The sequence below is a fragment of the Triplophysa dalaica genome, chromosome 1 (genome assembly GCF_015846415.1).
Source record: "Triplophysa dalaica isolate WHDGS20190420 chromosome 1, ASM1584641v1, whole genome shotgun sequence".
NCBI classification, from domain to species: domain Eukaryota; kingdom Metazoa; phylum Chordata; class Actinopteri; order Cypriniformes; family Nemacheilidae; genus Triplophysa; species Triplophysa dalaica.
This window is the reverse complement of record NC_079542.1, coordinates 21,676,103-21,698,313: the sequence shown is the minus strand read 5'-3', so window position 1 is coordinate 21,698,313 and position 22,211 is coordinate 21,676,103. Positions and strand designations below refer to the sequence as shown.

Sequence of the window (22,211 nt, the reverse complement as noted above, 5' to 3'; positions counted from 1 at the left end):
GGCATTTTAGATGACGCTTCTTGTTCCACTCTCTGGATTAATATCTACAAAGAGTCAGGAAAAACTAAATGTTATATATTAAATGTGCAAAATATATTATATTAAAACACATGAATTAAATCATCAGCTTGCTAGTGTTAAATAGGGGAGACTTCTAAATAATTTGCCCCAAAAAAATGCATCTCTCGTTGAGAAATATTGTTTTAAAGGCCTTAACAGGTATATAACATAAACATATCTATAAAAAGCAGGTAAGGAAGTTGTTCAATTAATACCTTTCATTGGACTCCAAGTACATGCTGCCCCATCCTGGTACTCAAGATTGAATATGTAACATGCTATGAACAGAGTGGTAAGGCCAGACATGAAGCTGTGCTGAGCACCGTCACACACAACCTAACCTTCAGTAGTCAGCATCCAGTGGCCTGCATGGCAAAGTGTGTCCTAAAACAAACAATTATACATGTGACAATAGTAATAGTTAATAGTGACTATACAATTATCTTTAAGCATTTTACATTTAAACTACATTTTAGTATAAGTGACTCTACAAACAAACTCTAAGCAAATTAAACAGAGTAACTTACACTTAAAACCGTACTTATACAGAAATGTAATCCAACTAACGTTAGGGATGTCACGGTCAAGAAATTGTCACACTAGTATTTTGTAACGGGTCTCACTCCCACCCTCCAACGGTCCTATTTGGGAGACAGGCCTGCTATACAATGAGGGTGTCGCTAACGTCTTTTGCTCAAGCTCTCAGCTGGCCTCCGATACATAAACTGTATATCTAGATGGTTACGTACATTAATCACTTTACCGGGCTATCCTCCGTGAACATCGACTTACCTCAAGCTATGGTGACTCATTTTAATTTGGGCGCTCGATTTAACGGATGACTGCATTTGCAAATTTGAATTACACCACAAAATAATCACGAGCGAGTGTGGTATCCCAACTGTCGAAGCATGTAACTTTTACCGAGTCTACGGCGGGCGCGATGTTCAACATTAAAAAAACAACCGTCAACTTACTAATACAATGAACTGTAGCTCGTCACATACGCCTTCACTCCTGGTGTGAACAAAAACTCTAAATAACATGAACAACTTCTGTCCTCAGGTGCTATAGCGACGGAGAATGTTTGAAATCTTACCGCGACGGCGCTGCTGAAACCCCGCAAGACTCCTTCGGTCCCCGCGGATGGAGGTTGAATCCGATGTTACCAATATGAAACGCGAATGTAGATACCTCTATATAAAGTTACCAGCATGATAGTTACCAAATATGGAAAAAAAATACGTAATAAGTTACTTACCACAGGTGTGAATCATTCATTTTGAGCACTACCCCAATCTCGACTGTTGAAGATCATCCCGCCATTGTAGATTTGAAATTTACAGCAATATTCTGTACATTGAGTTAATCCGTCACGTGACTCCAGAATGCATTGCACTTTACAGCAATATTCTGTATTATTTAAAATACAGTCAGCTTCTGTAAAATAACGCTGTAGTTTTTACAGCAATTCGTTACAGTGTATGTATGTATTTACATGTGGCAGAATTGACAATAAAGCAGATTTTGACTATATAATTGTGTTTCCCATGCACCACTAACAAAAGTAACATTACATAGTGAAATGTTTACAATCCTTGAACATGCAGATGAAAGAATAGCAGCCCCGAACCTGCAATGTAGGGTAATTACAGAGACTTTCAGTGAAACAGAGATTCTAAAAAATCTGTTTGTAGAATCAGAGAGCCATACCAAATGCCTTTACTGTAAGACGCAACGTTTGGACGGCGTGTTTGTATTAATGCCAAGCTAAGCAGAGCTAAGATAGTCTCTTAGTTCATTAAATAGTGGTTGCTTTCTCCCATGAACGTTTGCACCTTAGGACTAAATAAACCCCTGTTTAATGGCAGATATACGTTTTACAAGCTGAGCCAGGGAGTTGTGGTTTGGGATCTGTGAGCACAGAGGTGCTCAGGTTAGTTGTTGAGAAAGAGGGGGCTGCTTTTCAATCTGTCAGTCTTAAGCCATAACAAAGCTTGAAAACATTTGATGAGCATTAAATTAAGTCCCAAAAATTATTCCTGGACATATTTCCCCAGTTTAAATATAAATCTAATACTTTAGTCTTTATAACCCCAAAACTCCTATAACAACTATGAGCTCAGATGCCGTCTTGTAACCGCAGCACAAACTCTATCCCTGAAAAGTGCCTTCAGCACATCTCCACCCTTCATGAACACAGTGCCATGTGCATATATACAGTACTACTTGTCACTTCTTCCCATCAAACCGGCCTCATCAGACAGCAGAAGTGGGAAAGACTAGTAATCCACACTCAAACGGAAAAGGACTCACATCTTTGCACGCGAACACTCGTTTGTTATCGAGTTCATAAGGACAACAATATTAAAAGCCCTCAAATACAGAGAGTGATGGGTGTAGCTGGGTGCACTGGGGGCTTGTTTACAGGAAGCTGTTGTATGCAGTATTCAGCCAACCAGAAGCAGAGCTTAAAGCCCAACAGAGACAGATGAGGAGAGAGACAGCATTCCTTCTGTCAGCCATTTCCTGTTTTAGAGGACTGCAAAAAAACATGAATCTTCATTTTCAAGCCGACTGCAGGCTCTTATTCAGACTTCAGAGTGTAATTTTGCTCTTGATGAATTATTCATGATTTCTTCTGCTGTAGGGAACACAATAGCGCTGCACTACCACTTTAACTTACCAAACCGGCACTGAACAGAGACCAATGTATTCGGTCCTTATTTCAGTTTTTGTTCTATTGAAGTCTGAATAATGCTTTGTTTGCAACAAGAGCACCTGCCCTAAAGTGCAATATTTCCATCTGAAAACTTCTAAATTATTGCTGTTACTTTAGGGAAAGCGTACGAGCTGCAAAGAGAGATAAAACTGCGGCTAACCAAAATATTTTCTTTTTGCTATGACATGGGAGGCACAAGTTTTGTGGGACTTTTTCCAAACAGGTTGAATATTTTTACTGAGCTATTCGAGGTGAGCAGCTGTAAAAATAAAGCCAGCAGAACATGGAAATATATTAAATTATTAAAGCTTTACTATTATTAATAATAAAATTCTGTCATCATTTACTCACCCCACCCGTCATTTTAAAGCTGTATGACTTTCTTTCACAGAACACAAAAAAAGGATATTTTGTTTTTTGGTGACCAACATTCTTCAAAATGTCTTATTTTGTATTCTACAGAATGACAAGATGATGACTAAATGATGACAGAATTAAACATTTGGGGTATCCTATCCCTTTAAGACAGCAAGGCAAATTAAGCTTAACAATCTACAAACCACAGCTACATAAAAGATCAAATAAATAAATCCTACTCCCAAAAACCCCAATAAGAAATAGTATTTTATGTAATAAAAATACATGGATGCAGAATCAAGTTTATACAGTAAAACAGCTTGCTTCATAATAAGAACAATTTATGACTCAAAGATTTATATTAAACATGCATAACTTGTTTAAATCACAGAAGACTGGAAGAAAATGAAGAACTGCTGAATGTAATTGACAATCTACTTGTTTAATATGTGGTTCTATATAAGTAAGAACTGCATGGATGACTGCAAGGAAGCTGGGTTTATTCCAACATTGTATTACCAAACATTAAAATGTAATTATCGAGGTCATAGCATGGGCATAAGTTAGCTTTATGGCATATTGCTTTCGTAAGAAAAATGGCGACCATATCCGCTTTACCTCTTCTACTGAAACTGGTCACATTAAACATTCATCTTTATTATTCATTACACAAATTTCCATGTTTAAAGGTGTGATGAACTGGGCTTGTTTATTGTTTTATACTGTTGTATGAGGTCTACTTATGACGTTCGCGTGATTTTTACGTTCAAAAACATCAAAATCAATAAGTTATAGGCTATTTTCTAGCCTAATTTGAGTCCAGCTCTACAGACGCTCGGCTTTAATGGGCCGCATTAAATGTGCAGCCCATTGAATGTGCCGCATTGAAGACTTTATAAGTAAACGCCCACTGCTATGATAGGATAGCAGTTTGCGTAGTTGGAGCCTTCTGTGAATTTAGCTAGAGACGTAACGTAAGGTTACACATTAGCATCATTCACAGTTTTCGTAGGGGATTAGTATTATCTGGAGGCCTCCTGTGATTTATAAATGACCTCCCCTCATCAGTATTTCATGTGACGCATTCGCACGGGATGATTTTACTCAAATTACTGACTTATTTCCCGGATGTGATGGCAAGGCTTGCGTATAGTTTGTTTAGCCTATACTTGTATCGTGTTTAATGATATATGACCATACCGTCAGCATTTGAGTAATCGCAAACCGGACAAAAGATCACCGCGATCGCGGGTCTCAAATGTTACAAGAGTCTCTGTAACAAGATTCAAGATATGGAAGGAAGGAGGCGGGAACCGGCAGACATTTAAATAGACTTTAATTAAATAAAAACAACGTAAATAAATAGCCAGCAGCCCCTCACGGACGACTGACGGCAACACAAACATAAATATAAATATAACACACAGCTGGCGCTCATTCACAATTACTCACCGGTCTCGAACCACGGTCTCGCCCCGCTTTATTCCACTACAGTCTACATGATAAATAAACAAACGGGAGACTACCTGTAACGTATGGTCATTTTCATTTTAGTCATTTAGCAGACGCTTTTATCCAAAGCAACTTACAGGTGGGGTAAGCAATGGAAGCAATTGGGACAGCATAAGTACAACAAAAGCATAAGTGCAATCAAAAAAGAAGACTGGTCTCATATAACCTAAAAAAGTAAACAGAGCTAAGTTAGAGGTTTTTTTTATGAAGAGTAGAGAAGAAATAGAAGTCAGAACTGATCAGTCAGGTGTTGATAGAAGAGATGTGTTTTCAGACGTTTCTTAAAGATGGCTACAGAATCTGCAGATCTTATAGCAGCGGGCAGATCATTCCACATAGGTGGAACCGATCCAGAGACGGTACGTATGGATATCATCCAGCACCCAAAATAATACCAAAACAGCCTCCATTATTCGCAAACGTTGGATAAAACCTTGAAAAATTATATTTGAGCCCACCACATCACAGAGATCCCAATTCGCACAGGCTTAAGATCACAAAAACCTCTGCAATTATTAACAAATGACTAGAGGTCCCCAGGTAATACTAATCTCGTGCGAAGACTGCTCAGGGCACATCAAGCGATCTCTATCAAAGCAATAGTGACGCATAGTACAAAAATGTTTTACTCGCATAAGATTGCTGCGCCATTGCTATCGGATCCAATATTGACGGTACAGCACAGCTTTTTAAATTTAATCTCTCCAAAAATTCAGTGTCGACCTGTGCCTTGTTCATGAAGGAAGCCTCTGAGAAATTAAATGAACAAACGCTCCAAACGAACCAGTAAGAGCAAGAGAAGTAGTCGTTGATATTCTTTGGCTGCGTCCAAATACCACCACTTGTGGTCTTGGGCACTTGAGAGCTCGTGCATGCGACAGGAAGGAAGAGTGCAAGTGTGTCCAATGTCTTAAAAATGCCAAAGGGCAGTGCGGAGTGGTGCCGAGGCGGTAAGCACACTAAACCCATACTAGCTTGAAAACCGCTTCAAAGCGGTATTAAGTTTAAGCGTATCCCATCATGCATCATGTTCTGGATATGAATCATGAGATTTTTTGCTCGGGTCTCGCGAGATGTTGCGGAAAGCTTTCAAGAGTATGTTATACAAATACTTTTAAAGGTTATATCTTTATTTAATCTATGTTTGGCTAACATGTTTTTTTCTTTTGTTTTTGTTTTTTGGGTACAGCTGCTTTGATACAATACAAATAAAGTGCTATAAAATAAATCTGACTTGACTATATAATTAGATATTACATATAATTTCGTAGTGAAACGTAGTGCAAAATATTTTATTGGTGAAAACTCCAGAGTTATGTATTTTGTAAAACTACTTTCATCTCATAATTAGAAACACCACATTAATTAACGTTATATGTTTGGACTTTGTGTGTCCCATTCGGTTAGAAATACTACATGCTCACATGGGATCTTCACGTCGACTTAAACCCTAGGGCCAAAAACAGGAAATAAGCCATGAAAGTAGTCAAGTGGTCAAGTGGAAAGACCGCAAGTGGGGGTATTTGGACGCAGCCCTTCTGTGGGGGCAGTGTTCAACCTATAAATGTCGTCATAGATAGGTGCATTCCAGAACCTGGCGTTAGCTGGGCCTGGTGTCAATAACAGATGTAATCTCAGTAACATGGGCGTTTTTAGTTCTAACACTTACATGATGTTTGCTCGAATTCGATTCCCTCTTATATAACAAAAGCTCGGGTTAAAAATGGTGATTTTAATTCATGCCTCCCTCCTTTAATGGCTCAACGGCCATGTGACCCTCTCATCAGCAGAGTGGTACCATTTCAAAGCAGTGAGGAACAATCATCTCTTTCACTCAGATATTGATCTACAACAGGAAGAGCAAGAGCTGCACCCATTTCTCTGAGAAAAAAAAACAGATGAACTTAAATCTGAATATGTAAGAGGATTAGGAGATAAAAAAGGATAACAAATGTGTAAACGGTCGAGATAAACGAAACTTCAATGCAGTGAGGTCTTAGGAATTATCTAGGGTTTTCTGATTATGATGCGTGTAACAGTCACTCCTGTCCAATATCACTGACCACTGCCTAACAAGAAGAATAGCAAGCCATTTCTGTCAGTTGAGGATGTCACACTTATTACACTTCCTAAGCTTCCACCAAAATGTCTAACTGTCTAATGACTTGCTTAAACAGCTCTCATCATTCCAAAAATGGTTATATATTTACATGAGAGAGAAGAGAGAACATCTTTGTTCGATATGTCCTTGAACACAGTGTGGTTAAAATGTAAGCTCATTTATCGTCAGTTCAAACAAACACTATCATTCTTACCAGCTCCTTTGGGATGAATGACACAGCAAGGAATGTTCTGGGTTCAAGATGAGACCACAGGGCCATGGCCTTGTCAGTGACGACAGGTCAATTGGCTAGATGAGCAGAGCTGTGTTTAAAGGAATGTACTAATATTTGCCCTGTCCATCAAACTTCACATTCAACACACTGGAGTTTCAGAATGAAGAGAATTCTTCAACAGAAAGGGGGAGACTCATTTAATGTCAATAAACAGGACGCAACAGACAGTTACTCATGTGTGTAGAACACATAAAATTGGCTGATTTTGTTGATCAGTGAACACAGCAAGTTATAAAAAAGGCAGAAACAAAATGCAGAAAAGTTAAAATAATTTGTTTGAAGATGGAAAATGTATTTTGCTTTTCCAGCCAATATTGACTTCTGCAAATTATTTGTGCCTAATTTTCACACCATTTCTTTGGCAGAATGAATAAAACATCCCTGCTGTTCAGCAGCTTGGCCTCTAAAGTCTTTTTAAAACAAGAGCTACAACAAACTACTGTACATTTTCAACTCCTCCTGAACTTCATAACCCCTCAGATCTTACTCATTCACTAGACACCATTTTGCACAAGGACAAGTTCCCTTCCTTGTTTCTTTCCTTGTACCCAGTAAACTCTATGTTGTTATTACCAAATCAGACATGACTGTGTGAGAATGGGGGTTAGATTACAGTATAAATACCAAGGGATAGAGGGACCCCATTCCAGGCTCTTAGCTCAGGCAACATCATATGGTCTTCATCAGGTCTCTTGCAGAGATTTATATACTGTATGACTTACATGTTAATGCTGCAGTGATCATACAACTATGTTTGGGCAAGAAAAGATGAGCAATGTGTCTCTAAAACGATGAGACGTTTTTTAACACTGTCCCACCTGGATGAATCCCTCTGGAAAGGCTAATTAAAATCTCCCAGAAAAGTTTGATGGATAAAAGGAAGAGGTTTATCCATCCAACACAGAGCATACAAAGAGGGAGGCTTTTGTTTCCTTTAGACTTGGTTTCAATCCCAAGTCTTTGAATAATGACACAGAGTTTGTCTCCGGGTTGGGGGCTCTGGGTAAGCGGGATTGTTGTACCCTGTCGAGCTGCTTAAATATCTTTCCTTCTGAGCCTTTCATGAACTGTGCAACTTGGCCTGTCAAAGCTCCCAGCAGCTGCACGCTCTCCACACAATACAGGACAGGCCAGATGGAACCAATTTTTAAGCCCTTTTCATTCTCTTCTTCCCTTTCAGCGGTTTACAGTTCTTTCCTTCACATTGAGGAAATTGTGGAATGCTGCTCAAGATGACGTGGGAATCTGAAAAGTCAAATGGATCAGTTTTGTTTCAGTGATCGGTTAGTAACTCAGGTTTATGTTTTTTGTTGCAGTCAATTTCACCTTAGTTATGCCACCATAACCATTCACAGAATAGCATATTAGACTGGTTAATAGGGTTGGGAGATGTCAACCAAATTGGCATCAGACAATGGCTACATTAAAACATTGTGATGGACGATGACATCGGGGGGCGGGGCTTGGGTCAGCGGTATGCAGCACAACTCCTGACCACTAGGAACGATGTAAAGCAGTCATAAGAGCTGCGCTGACACTATACTTCTTCTTTATACAATGCTGTCAGCCATCGCGATGGACGATAGCATCGTCTATCGGCACAACCCTAGTGGTTTAATTATCATTTTTTATGTTTTAATGGTATACGAAATTGTTAGAAACAGTTTTCATAATGAAATTGAATAAAGTATTCAAATGTAAAATAACACTTCATAAACTCAACTTTAAATTAAATATATGAATCCTACCTTAACTTAAAAAGCTAACAGATCCAGCATACTGTTTGCATTTTGTTTTGAACCATTTACATTTGTTAAGGCAGGGCCATCTTTTCACATCCTTTGGAATCATGTCACCACGTTATGACGCCATAACTTATTCTAACCTGAAATTGTGCGTGAAAACCCCACTCAAGCGCAGTGGATTCCGTGGAGCTGTCTGCTAAAATCTACCAAATCTTTGTTACTGTAAATACCAATGTAACAAATCTCAATAAAAGGGAAGGAAGGAGTCGGGAACCGGAAGACATTTAAACAAACATTTAATAAAGTAATAATAGCCGGCGGCCCCTCACGGACGACCGCCGGCGCAATAACATTAACATAAACATAAATACAAATACAAACACAAGTTCGGGCCCGGTCCTCTCTCTTCGACGGTCCGGTCGCTCGTTCCTTTTATGCTCCCATCTCCTACGTGATTCGAGCCCGGTGTGCGCACAGCTGGCGTCAATTCACAATTACTCACCGGACTCGAACCACGGTCTCGCCCCGCCTACTCTACTACATACCCCCATCACCCCTCACAGGCCGGGGGGTACCCCCGCGACTGTGCAAGCTCCCTCCCCCTCCCTCGGGGGGGGTGGGGTGGGGGGTATGCAGCGACGAGACGAGACAACGGAGACGGGAGCCCTCGGAGCGACCGGAAAGAGAGAGGGGAGAGAGGAAAAAAAAAAAAAATCCGGTTCCCCGACATGCTGCCGCTCGGTCCTCAACCAGCCGGAGTACTCTCCTTCGCGGTGCCTTGCGGTGGCCCTGGGGCTTCGGTGGACGGCTCGACCGTCCGCCCCCTGGCGGCCGGCGGTGGCTCCTACTTTATCCGGGAGTCGGGCCGGGTTCCCCGTCCCCTGTTCCTCCCCCTTGGGCGGACGGACGCAGGCTCCGGCCTCTGGCAGGCGGTGGCTCACCCGGCACTTCCGCCCCCTGCTCCTCCCCCTCGGGGGACGGACACAGGCTCCGGCCTCTGGCGGACGGCGGCAACCCCCCCGCTCCCACTTGGACGAAAGCCACCCCACCTCGACCCAGGGGCGCGGCAGCAAAGGTCGCCGTTCCACCGAAGTTTTGACGGTGGCCGCACTGTGCACTTCCGTTTCCCCAGAGCCACCGCTTCGGGCAGCCACTGGCGGACGCCCTTCGTCCGCGCTGCCCGAACTCTCCGGCACCGCGAGGCCACTCGGCGGCGAGGACTCTCCGACAGCATGTCTCTCCTTCCTCCCGGGTTTCGGCACCAATGTAACAAATCTCCATAAAATGGAAGGAAGGAGGCGGGAACCGGCAAACATTTAAACCTTTAATAAAGTAATATAACAGCCGGCGGCCCCTCACGGACGACCGCCGGCGAACAAAACATAATATAAATACAAACATAACATAAGTTCGGGCCCGGTCCTCTCTCTTCGACGGTCCGGTCGCTCGTTCCTTTTATGCTCCCATCTCCTACGTGATTCGAGCCCGGTGTGCGCACAGCTGGCGCTAATTCACAATTACTCACCGGACTCGAACCACGGTCTCGCCCCGCCTACTCTACTACATACCCCCATCACCCCTCACAGGCCGGGGGGTACCCCCGCGACTGTGCAAGCTCCCTCCCCCTCCCTCGGGGGGGGTGGGGTGGGGGGTATGCAGCGACGAGACGAGACAACGGAGACGGGAGCCCTCGGAGCGACCGGAAAGAGAGAGGGGAGAGAGGAAAAAAAAAAAAAATCCGGTTCCCCGACATGCTGCCGCTCGTTCCTCAACCAGCCGGAGTACTCTCCTTCGCGGTGCCTTGCGGTGGCCCTGGGGCTTCGGTGGACGGCTCGACCGTCCGCCCCCTGGCGGCCGGCGGTGGCTCCTCCTTTATCCGGGAGTCGGGGCGGGTTCCCCGTCCCCTGTTCCTCCCCCTTGGGCGGACGGACGCAGGCTCCGGCCTCTGGCAGGCGGTGGCTCACCCGGCACTTCCGCCCCCTGCTCCTCCCCCTCGGGGGACGGACACAGGCTCCGGCCTCTGGCGGACGGCGGCAACCCCCCCGCTCCCACTTGGACGAAAGCCACCCCACCTCGACCCAGGGGCGCGGCAGCAAAGGTCGCCGTTCCACCGAAGTTTTGACGGTGGCCGCACTGTGCACTTCCGTTTCCCCAGAGCCACCGCTTCGGGCAGCCACTGGCGGACGCCCTTCGTCCGCGCTGCCCGAACTCTCCGGCACCGCGAGGCCACTCGGCGGCGAGGACTCTCCGACAGCATGTCTCTCCTTCCTCCCGGGTTTCGGCACCAATGTAACAAATCTCAATAAAAGGGAAGGAAGGAGTCGGGAACCGGAAGACATTTAAACAAACATTTAATAAAGTAATAATAGCCGGCGGCCCCTCACGGACGACCGCCGGCGCAATAACATTAACATAAACATAAATACAAATACAAACACAAGTTCGGGCCCGGTCCTCTCTCTTCGACGGTCCGGTCGCTCGTTCCTTTTATGCTCCCATCTCCTACGTGATTCGAGCCGGGTGTGCGCACAGCTGGCGCCAATTCACAATTACTCACCGGACTCGAACCACGGTCTCGCCCCGCCTACTCTACTACAACCAACTTCACCCTCGACTGCAAGATACATAATCTTTTTTAGTTAACGTTTTCAGTTGGGCTGGTAATGTTATCCGCAAGAACTAACTTTTTTAACTTGAATTTGCGCAGGCAGAATTAAAACATAAATTATTTGCTACAAAGCACTGTTTCCATCCAGTGAATCAAAGAGATCAAAAACGGACCATCTTTACAATCTGGTATATACTATATCACTTAGGAAAATTTATGTTTCTGCAATTAGAATAACTGTAGGTTGTCTTATTTCATAAATAGGCTATATATTATAAATGATGTGCTGCTCAGTGCGCAGAGAACACTATAAACGCGCGGCTTTCAGAGGGGAAGGCTAGGGATGTGCATTTTCCACACATATTACATTTGAATATTTGAGCTCATAAAAAACGAATATTTGAATATTTGTTCATTTAAATTAAGTTTAATCAGGCAGACATTATTTTCAGTAAAACATTATTTTTCTTCATTTCCGAACAAGCTTATCAGGGTATATAAAAACAAGCCTATACATATACATCCTGTTTTGTAGCTGAAAAGAACATGACACAATTTGTGCAAACAAAATAAGGATCTCGGAAAAAAAAGCGCCTATACATATAGGAGGCTGCCCCTTAATTTTTGTATAGAACGTACATATAGCTTTAACTTTAACATTATGCTTAAACTCAGTCGGCATATCTTATCATATTCTTCTGGAGGAAAACTAGCATGTCGACATGATCGGGTGAAAGTCAGCTTCTTAGTCTATTAACGATAAGCCCTGCTGCAGAGAAAACGCGCTCTGCCGGCACAGATGTGGCTGGGACACACAAATAACGGTGCGCTAATTATGTGCTGTTATGGTTTTCCGTGAGGGAATTTCGTAATCTATCTCTAGAAATTGCAAGAGTTCTTTAAATTCTTCTCCCTCAACGAAACTAAAAGGAAGCATTTCTCTTGAGATCATTTTTGCTCTGAGCTGAGTGGTCTTTTCGGTTCGCTCGGGGGTAGATCTCCGTCTTCTGGCAGTCGCGAATGCTGTGATGGGCAGCTGTCCATCTTCATTCGGTGGGTCAATAATTACGCTTCGGTGTTTGGACTTCATATGATTCCTTATTGAAGTGGTGCTATGATACTAACTTAGTTTCGCCTGACAAATTTTGCACATGACATGTTGATCATTTTGAACAAAGTAGTTCCAAACTTCGCTGCGCTTACAGGTCAAGGACGCAATTTTGTCATCAAATGCACTCATCTTACTTTCACTGCGCACTCCACAGCTCCACCCAGTGCATACACGTATAACTGTTAGTATAAGTTTGCTCCTTGGCCAGCAGAGCAATATTTTAGCAAGATTCGAATAGCGATTTTATTATTCGAATAAGTACTGCAGTTCGAATATTCGAATTTTCGACACACCCCTAGTGAAGGCATGCTCTTTAGGAAAGCTGTATTAGACTGTTATGCGAGGTAATACCGAATGTCAGACTTTGGCTAAAGCATTTTTGAACAATATTTCAAATGGTGTACAACGAGACCTTTTGTTATTCCAGTTGGGTCGTAAACTGAGTAGAGAAACTTTATATTTTGGATATGCATCGAGGAATGTATTCTGTAAATGTGTTTCTATTGTATTTAATTGCATGTATCTTCTTGTCAGATAAAAATGTAACTAACTCAATTCAGCCCATACGTTTTTAATGGTCTTTCTATGAATTTATGTGCGTCTGATGTGTCTGCGCACAGCACGCACAACTTCATAACCTCACAGGAATCAAATTGAGTTCTCCTTTACATATTTTTGCACTTGAACATATGAAGAGTTTGGTTCCAAAATGAGATAAATGAAAAAAATCATGTTTTTTATTATGTTATCATGTTTTCATTGTGTTTTATTGTGTAAGTAAGCTGTATTTTTTTAGTTATTATGGCTTAAATCAAAACAAAACGCCTGCAGGTTGATTGATTTATTGCAATCCACAATAAAATACATGATTTTAAAAAAACAATTAAACAGAGTTATCTCATTTTGAAACCAAGCTTTTCATATTTACATCGGCAAAGCTTAAAAATGTGTACAAATTATAAACTTTCATGAAGATGCAGCACTCGCCGGATCGGTATAGACCCGAGCTTCATTCATGTGCAGCTCTTACTGTTGAGCCCTGTGCATGGTAGGCACCTCAAAATCTTAATGCGGGCTACCAGGTGCCCGTGGGCACCACGTTGGAGACCACTGCTCTACATAGTGTTCAAATTGGATTTCTTCAAATAGTTTATGGACGTGTTTGTTTTTATTGTGTGTTACCTCACCATAATGTCATTCCATTCACAAGCTATTATTCTTTTAGAGGACCACAAAAGAAATATCTGAAGACTCATCATGCAGTTATTTTTTGTACAAAACAAAAAGCGCCAACAAAATCACCATGAACCATTTCATGCCAGTGTGCTATGCACTCCAATTGTTTCCTATGCTTTACGATATGTGCAGGGCTGTACATTAACTTTTTTTGCACATAGCACCGATGCTACCGAGGTTTAAAGTTTTGTAGCACAGGCCAGACTGTTTTAGCACAAGAATACGTCCGTTATCGTAAGAAAACACAAGTGCAGGTCATCACCTAAATAGACAGGTAACTGAAAAACGACATTTACGTTATACAAACTGATAAATTAGGGCCGTATAATATAGCTATTCCCAAATTCTTTTTTTTTCTTTTTAATTTTCAGAGTTCTGTATTTTCAATGCTTTACTAGATAGTAGTGTATACATTTGTGCAAAAAAAAAAAAAATGTAGTATACTATAGTATTTACTACATTAAAACTGCGGTAAACCCTAACCGTTAAAACAGGGCTGCTTCTCGAAACACCAAGGATTTAGTGAGAGCATGGAGAGGTCATATTTAAATGGTAGAATTCCACTTTCGTGATTCCTTTCTTGTTTTCCCACACCACGCAGATCATTGGGGTTTTGGATTAGTGGACTCGATTCAGCTGGAAATCAATTAATTACTTTTGACTGCAAATACTAAATAAAAACTAAAATAAATAGTGGTGCGCCATTACTTAACCTCAGACACGAACAAGTACAAACTACAAACGCACTTCACACAAACAAGTGACTCAGTCCAAAAATGCACCTGGCAAACTGTTTCGAACGTGTACAATACTTTAAAATGTATTCTTAGCACAGACCGATTTTTCATAGCATGTACGACATATATGCACTGTACAGTCCTATGTGTAAAAAAAGAAATGCACTTTGTTTATTATGATTTCTGTTTTTTTTGGAACTTACATTCATAATCACTTTAAAGGAATAGCTTATTATGATAAATCACTCAACCACAAGTCATACACCCACAAGTCCATGTCTTTATTTCTTCTGTCAAAAACAAATTGAGGCTTATGAGGAAAGCTTTCCAGGGTTCTTATCCATATAATGGACTTCAACGGGAGGCTGTGGGTTAATGTCCGAATTTCAGTTTCATTGCAGCTTTAAAAGGCTCTACACAACACTAGCCCATGAATAAGGGTGTTTTCTAGTTAAACAATTGGTCACTTTCCAAAAAAACGATATACTTTTTAAATGTAAGTGCCTCCATGTTGCACATCCACGACTTCACATACTACGTAATCACGTTGGAAAGTTCATGAGTGATGTTAGCAGAAGTTCCGACCAAGTGTTTACAAGTTATGTTTAAAAAGTATATTATTTGTATTTTTCTTGGAAAATGACAAAAATTTCGCTAGACAACACCCTTATTTATCGGCTTGTATTGAGCCTTTTGAAGCTGCGATGAAACTACATCTTGAACTACATTTTATGGATAAGAACTCTGCGAACCTTTCCTCAAAAGCCTAAATTTGTTTTCCACAGCAAAAATACACACATGGACGGTTTGCATGCCATGTGGGTGTGAGTGAATTATCATGAAATATTTATTTTAAAGTGAACTTTTCCTTTAAAAAGTAATTAAAAGGACAGTATATAGTTAATAGTGTAATTCTGCCTTTGTGTTCCATCGAAAAATGAACAGCAATTAGGTTTTAAATGACATAGGGAAATAAGGATAAGCATAAGGATAGCATTTTTATTTTGGTTGAATTATTCTTGATAAACAATCTGTCACATAATGAAAATAAGACTTGTTCCTCAACTGAAGTTTGTTCAAGCATCAAGCATGTTATCACAGTCTCTTGTGTTGGGTAGTTTAGAGAAATCTCAGAGATTTGAAAGAGGATGTTACACAACAATAAGACAAAAGCAATCTCCTGTCCCATATGAATAATGCAGTATAATTGTATAATAGATTGACAGCTGGTGCTGTTCCTGACTAATACTAATGACACACAACTGTAGAATAAAACATTCCTTGTTATGACTCCCCACCCAAGACTGAAAAAAACCTTTTCAAGGATTGGTACTGTATAAGGGAATCATCTCTTAGACATAGGGTGATAGTTAAACACTACACAACTTTTGATATGATATGTTTTTCTCAAAGTATTCCACAGTGGAATCTCAAAGTCAACCATTAAACTATAACACCACATAACATTTCATGTACTATTGCCAGTCAGTGTGCAAAGTCACAATCTGGCATTATATATTTATATAGAGCACCAGAACCTGAGACAGAATAAAATTGCATGTCCAGTAATACTGTGGCACTGGCACATGTTACATTTATGCATTTGGCAGACGCTTTTATCCAAAGCGACTTACATTGCATTATTCTATACAATTTTTGTGTCCGATTCAGAGTATGTGAAATCCATGGGATCGAACCCCATGACCTTGCCATCCTCTAACGACTGAGCTACAGGAAAGCTAAATGCAGAGTGGAGTTTGGATCAAGGGTCCTTGCATCACTGTTATTTCAGCTGACACAGTATGTGGACGAAATCACATTCACGGCCGAATCCCAAGCTGTGAACAGACTAAAGCTTGACCCTACGTCAAGGTTATTTTATATTTATGCAACCACGACTATCTGTTTTCTTCGAGGTTTGGTGACATCCCACCCTGATTCATATTGCGCAAGCACTGGACAGAGAACAGAGCAGCTCCCATGATCGAGCTGACAATCCAGACCAATGAGAAGGAACGGTCATTGTTCCAAAAGCACAATAGACAGTCTGTTCAGAAAATTGAGGAAAAAATGGACTTGCAGCTGCAGTAGCGGCCAAAGCCGAAAGCAGGGGGCACCCCATACACCAGAATTGATCAAGTAACCTGCATGTGTACATGCTTATGTGAGTGTGCTCAAAAGTGTACTGGAAAGTAATAACCCCTATGAAAGTGCTATAAAGGAAGCACCCATCTGTTGACTGTAATGGCAATAATCTCTCATTCAGCTGTAAACGTTTGCTTTCTTTGTATTGTTTTTCTTTTTCTCCTCTATCACAGAAAGATAGCAGACTTGACCCTGAGGCAACTTAACTGTTCATTAGCTAAAGGAAACAGACATTTTGTTATTTTAAAACGTTTAAATCGTAAGCGTATTACATTTTTGAGTAAACATTTCAAATTACACTCATAAAGGTTGAGTAAATAAGGTACCACGTGATACCAAATATGATCAAAAACAACAGGTACATTTACACCCATACTTTAAAGCAAAATTCATAAAATTCCGATAGGCTATGACAACACAAATGTATTATTCTTACGTTTGTTTGTGTCTCAAAACATATTGAACTGTCTGAGGACACTTTCGGGCATCGTGTCTTCTTCAAGTTTTGTGTAGTCACGCGCTGACCGACTCAATGTTATCTATGCAGGTTAAATTGCTGTTTAGACAGCTCAATAGATTTTGTCACACTCTTTGTTTGCCATTGAACGTGTTTATTCTCATACACTGTAACAGTTAACGTTCAGCCAGAATGAAGATAAAAGTTATTACCTGAACGAAATATGCCGCTGTCCGTGCCATTTTGTTCCGTTTCTCACAAACACACATAGCGATGGGAAAACTCATCGATTTGCCGGTAATACCTGGAACTTTTCGCTAAACTTCCAGGCATGTTCTTCCGAGCGGGGTAAATCCCTCCCTACTTGAGAAGTCTCTCAGGCCGAAGGCTGAGCTAGTTTCCATGGAGACGGATTGTTTTGCCCCCCACTCGCTTTGAAACTCTCCCTCCCACACTAAACCGCTCCGGCTCTTCTGAACGAGTGCCACATGATCTGAACTCTTTACGGTCATCTGCAGTGTCAAACGAAGCGAGTCCGTTAAACTTCACACATATTGCCTGATTTTTCATCCTTCCTCAGACGAAATCAAGTTCAGTGCCTAAACATGAAGAATAGATCATCTGGACCACCATTTTCAAAGACTTTTTTGCTTTCTTGTTGCTATGCATTAATATAGTCTACATTTTTATTTTTTATATATTGCTTTCTTTATTATATAAATACTTTTATATTAACACTCCTTATTTCTGATTCACTTTGTGTGGACAAATAAATGATATTTCCTGTAAGAGTCTAGAGATGTCTGGCCTGCCATGATGAGGCATCCGTGATTTACTATTACCCATCTTTGGGTTTTCAGAAGCAAAGAACAGGCGAGACACATTGCAAGCAGCTGTCTAAACTGTGGTAAGCAATCACATGTTAGTGAAGCGTAAGTTTCAGAACAAACAAAGAACCTTTGAGACCAGTTGGGGATGAGATTGGAGTGAAGGCTGAACAAGATCCTCCCATTGGCCTCTGAGTGAGTACGCACTCATTTTGATTCAACACAATGTGGTGAGCAACAGATACTGATGGGTGTTTATGTTGCTTCGGAAGAATAAACAAGGATATTTCAACACTCTGTTGAATTAACTTTGGTCGACCGCCTTGTGATATTTAAGTGCGTGTTAAGTAGACAGGAAGGAAAACGTCGTCAAACTATCAAAACAAAATTTAAATATTGAATCAAATTTAGCAGTTGAATATATCTATGAAGCTAACAAATAATGTTGACTTGATAGTACAGAGTAACTGCTAACTGAAAGAAAATATAGAATGTCAAATTATCTTAATATTACCATAAAACAAGCCATTAAATATCATAAGCTATTTTAAATCATCATATGTGGAACACAGAAGAAAAGCTAAAATTCTGACAATGGATTGAAACATCTGCAAATACAAGCACCTTGTATAAATGTAGACACTTATAAGCAATCTATGATCAACAAATGCTGTACGGTGACAACATGTTATATCTTACTCTGGAACCCTTGTGCCGAAAGCTCAGTAGAGTTGTGGTTTCTGGTGTTGGAACGTGACATGGGAAATTTTCTCAAATCGGTATTAAATTCTGATATAATACCTTAGGGATGGTTATGGCACAGATCATCACTTCATTCATTCCTCAGAACACTAATTCACTCCAGGTGTCTTTGAGAGGCGAATAATGTCAGACACAGAAATAGTGGCATTAGAAAACCATAAGACGTGTTGTTAAGTGAACAGTATATAAATGTACGTGCAATAACCTGATGATCCTCAAACTAGTATTAAAGCAGACGAACAAATAGCTGAGATTTTATGTGTCTTTGGTAAGGTCAAATAACAGCATGTTCTTTCCATTTAATCCAAGCTTTCGCTATTTTTAACCTTGCATCCTGATCTTGAGCAGCAGCCCGTGTCAAGAACACCATGAGGCCCAGACTAAACATCTCCCATGGTAGAGGATCCCTGTTACGCCGATCATAACACCAAAATATGTTGCTGAGTTGTAAGCTAGAAGTGGACTAACTAAAAGCAAAAATACTTTTTTAAATCAATGCAGGAAGAGATTTGACCTAATCGAAACATAATGCAATCTCAATATGGTCGGTGTATAACAAAGCCCAGCAGTGTGAACAACAAAATGTACTCTGTTTTCATCTATCAGCACCAAAGAAAGCACTTAGAATACCCTACAAACTCCATTCGTGTGCCAGTGTTAAGCACAAGGACTGTTTAAGACATTATGGTGAAACTAGTACAGGTTTCCACCCATTGTTGTGACTAAATTCCATGCTGGACAAAACCCCCCTTAGGTAAATCATCATCCCTCTGATAGGAAATACGGAAGTCTCAATGCTCCTTTGCTCTTTTCTCAGAGGAAGCTGCTGGTTGCTGAAGTGCATGCATAGGGCACTCCCAGGCCCATTGGGGCTTTTATCCTCAAAAACATTTGAAGTAAGAAAAAACTGAATATGATTCATGTTAGTCATGTTACAAGTTGATACTGTATAAATGAATCTCAGATGGTAAAAGTCTAACACTGTGTTTACACCTGACACGACAGGCGCGACACGACATGAAAACCTGCTTGTTCTCAATACGTTTATCGCACTGCATCCAGTGTGGACAAATTAAAAAATTATAATAGGTTCCAATGCGTTTCTATTGTCTTTTGTCGTGTCGCTTCCGGTTTAGACACGCTGTAAGTGTTTAAACCAAGGTAATGCTAATGGAATTCATGCAGCTGGTACTAATTTATTCTTAATGGATTAATTCTGCAGGCGGGACACAACAGAACTTTAACCTTTTAACCAATACACACATAGCGTAACATATTAGGTTGCCAAAATGTAATGGTTTAGTCTAGGGCATTTCCTTGTATGTATGAACATTTAGTTTCAAGTACACCCAAATCAATTAAGTGAAAGGTACAATTTACACCTGTTAAAGTAATTTACATTACAGAAACATTACACCAAAGTTAAATTGTTTCCTCTTGAACACATTTTTAAAGACTCCATCAATCATGTCAAGCCAAACCACAAAATCTCCAAAAATTTCCCTGACACAATCATTCGGTTAAGAAATCTGAAGGTACAAAACAGAATATTGTATTGTAAATGTATGCTCAGATTATTATAATACTCAGAATATGGAATGTTTTACATAGAAAGATTATAGAAATGATTGTAAGGGGCTTGGTGTTTGTTTTTATTCCATAGGGGTTAGTTTTTCAAATCACTGACTGAAGATATACCCTGCACTACACATTCTCCTGCTCTAATATCACATTTTTAATGTTAAATGTAATATTTTACAATAACTACACGGGGACGGTTTCACAATAAGAACAAGAACTTTTTTCATGTTTAATATAATATTTCATGATAACTACATAAAGTGATAGCTCACCCGAAGATAAAAATTCACTCATCATTTACTCACCCATTTGTCATTTCAAACCTATATGAGTTTGCCGCAGAACACAAAATAAGATATTTTGAAAAATGTTGTTAACTGGACCCCTTTCACTTTAATTGGTTGTGTTTGCATACATTAGAAGTGAATGGGGTCCAGTGCTGTGCAGCTACCAACCTTGTTCAAGATATCTTCTTTTGTGTTCTGCGGAAGAAAGAGAGTCATAAAGGTTTAAACTGACAAAAATTGCCATTTTTTTGTCTCAGGATGCACACTTGTAATACTTGAATTAAATACCCTTATTAAACTAAGGCTTAGTTTAGCTGGGCTTGTCTTTGAAACTGGGTCATGCTCTATTTGTTTGCACATGCCATTTAATTTGATGTTTTGTTATCCAATCCAATAGTAATTATATATTTTCATGTGTGACATAAGTTTTCAGACGTGTCAGCATTATTTCTGTTAACTATATTTTAAAATGATGCAGTGCTATGATGTAAGCTATATACATACTATGGTGACATTGAAAGTGTTCCCAGAGTTTCTAGCCTTTGTGCAGTGTTACAATGAAATAAATTAAATTGTAAACAAGGACAAGGACACATCAAAAAGAAACATTCAAGATAGATCTGTCAAGCAGCCACGATAAACCATGGGGAAATTATGTACGGCCTTGAGGAGACAGACAGAAAGAGAGACAGAAAAAGCGGTGGTTTTTGACACAATCTCAAAGCCTAAATCATTTCCCACACTGTGGCCCTGGGGGACAGACAAACCCAGAAGATGGGATTATTTACCAGCGAGATAAGGAGAATGTAGGAACATTACTTAGTGTAGAATTGAATCTGAATGGCAGTTTATATTAAAACCAGAAGTCAACCATTGATCAAAAAATAACTTTCAAATGAAGGTGAGCTATAATTGTATTTTTTACTCAGATTATATTTACAATTATAGCCTAATCTGAATAAAAGATGTTTTGTAAAAATTGCTTTTAATCCTTTTATATAGCCATAATGTTAAAACAGCTAGAAAGTTTTCTCGGTGTGATTTTAAGGTTTAAGAGCGCCTCCTTGTTTCTGATTCGCGGAACCACAGTTACAGTACATGATGACCCAAAGCACACAATAAACAACATCCTTATGATTAGTACAGACACCTACTGCTCCCACCAGCAAGTGCGACATTTATACTGAAAGAAATGTCGACCCTCCTGTAGTTCTGGCTACCATGTTTCATTGATCACATCCAGACACGCATGACCTTTTCTCTTATTTATGCGGCAGTTACTTGCTCTGTGTACTTACAGTATGTTACCTTCATTATATATTTTTTCTTTCATTATACATTTCTTCGTGGCTCACACAGACAAATTAGTTGATTTAAAATGATCACCCATTAAATTTCATGCTTTTACAAACAATGAATATTAAAACGCTACGCACAAACTCCGTGAGCATCAAACATCGAGCAAGAACACCAGTTTCTTACCTTATCTGAATAATTAACGCTACTGTTGCCAAGGTTACCTGTTCACATATCCATTGTGTGAGTTTGTGCAAGTGAGTTTTCATTGGAGTTCTGACTGCTGCTCAGGCTGTTCAGCAGTTTTGGATGAGCTGGGAGGAGGGGGAGTGCAGGAAATGATGAGAACCGTTATTTGAGAAATGTGATATG

General features: G+C 40.3%; 1 protein-coding gene across 2 annotated transcripts in view; it reads right to left on the bottom strand.

Moving 5' to 3' along the window:
- Positions 1-22,137, bottom strand: part of dennd2b (DENN domain containing 2B) — a 57,360-nt gene extending 35,223 nt beyond the window's left edge. Inside the window, exon 1 of one of the 2 annotated variants that reach the window (XM_056758691.1) lies at positions 22,026-22,137. The gene's annotated coding sequence lies outside the window, so the exon portion shown is untranslated. Of the gene's footprint in view, positions 1-17,298; positions 17,535-22,025 lie in introns of those variants that run through there. The other variant, XM_056758685.1, reaches the window with a different exon arrangement.
- Between the last annotated feature and the right edge of the window lie 74 nt (positions 22,138-22,211).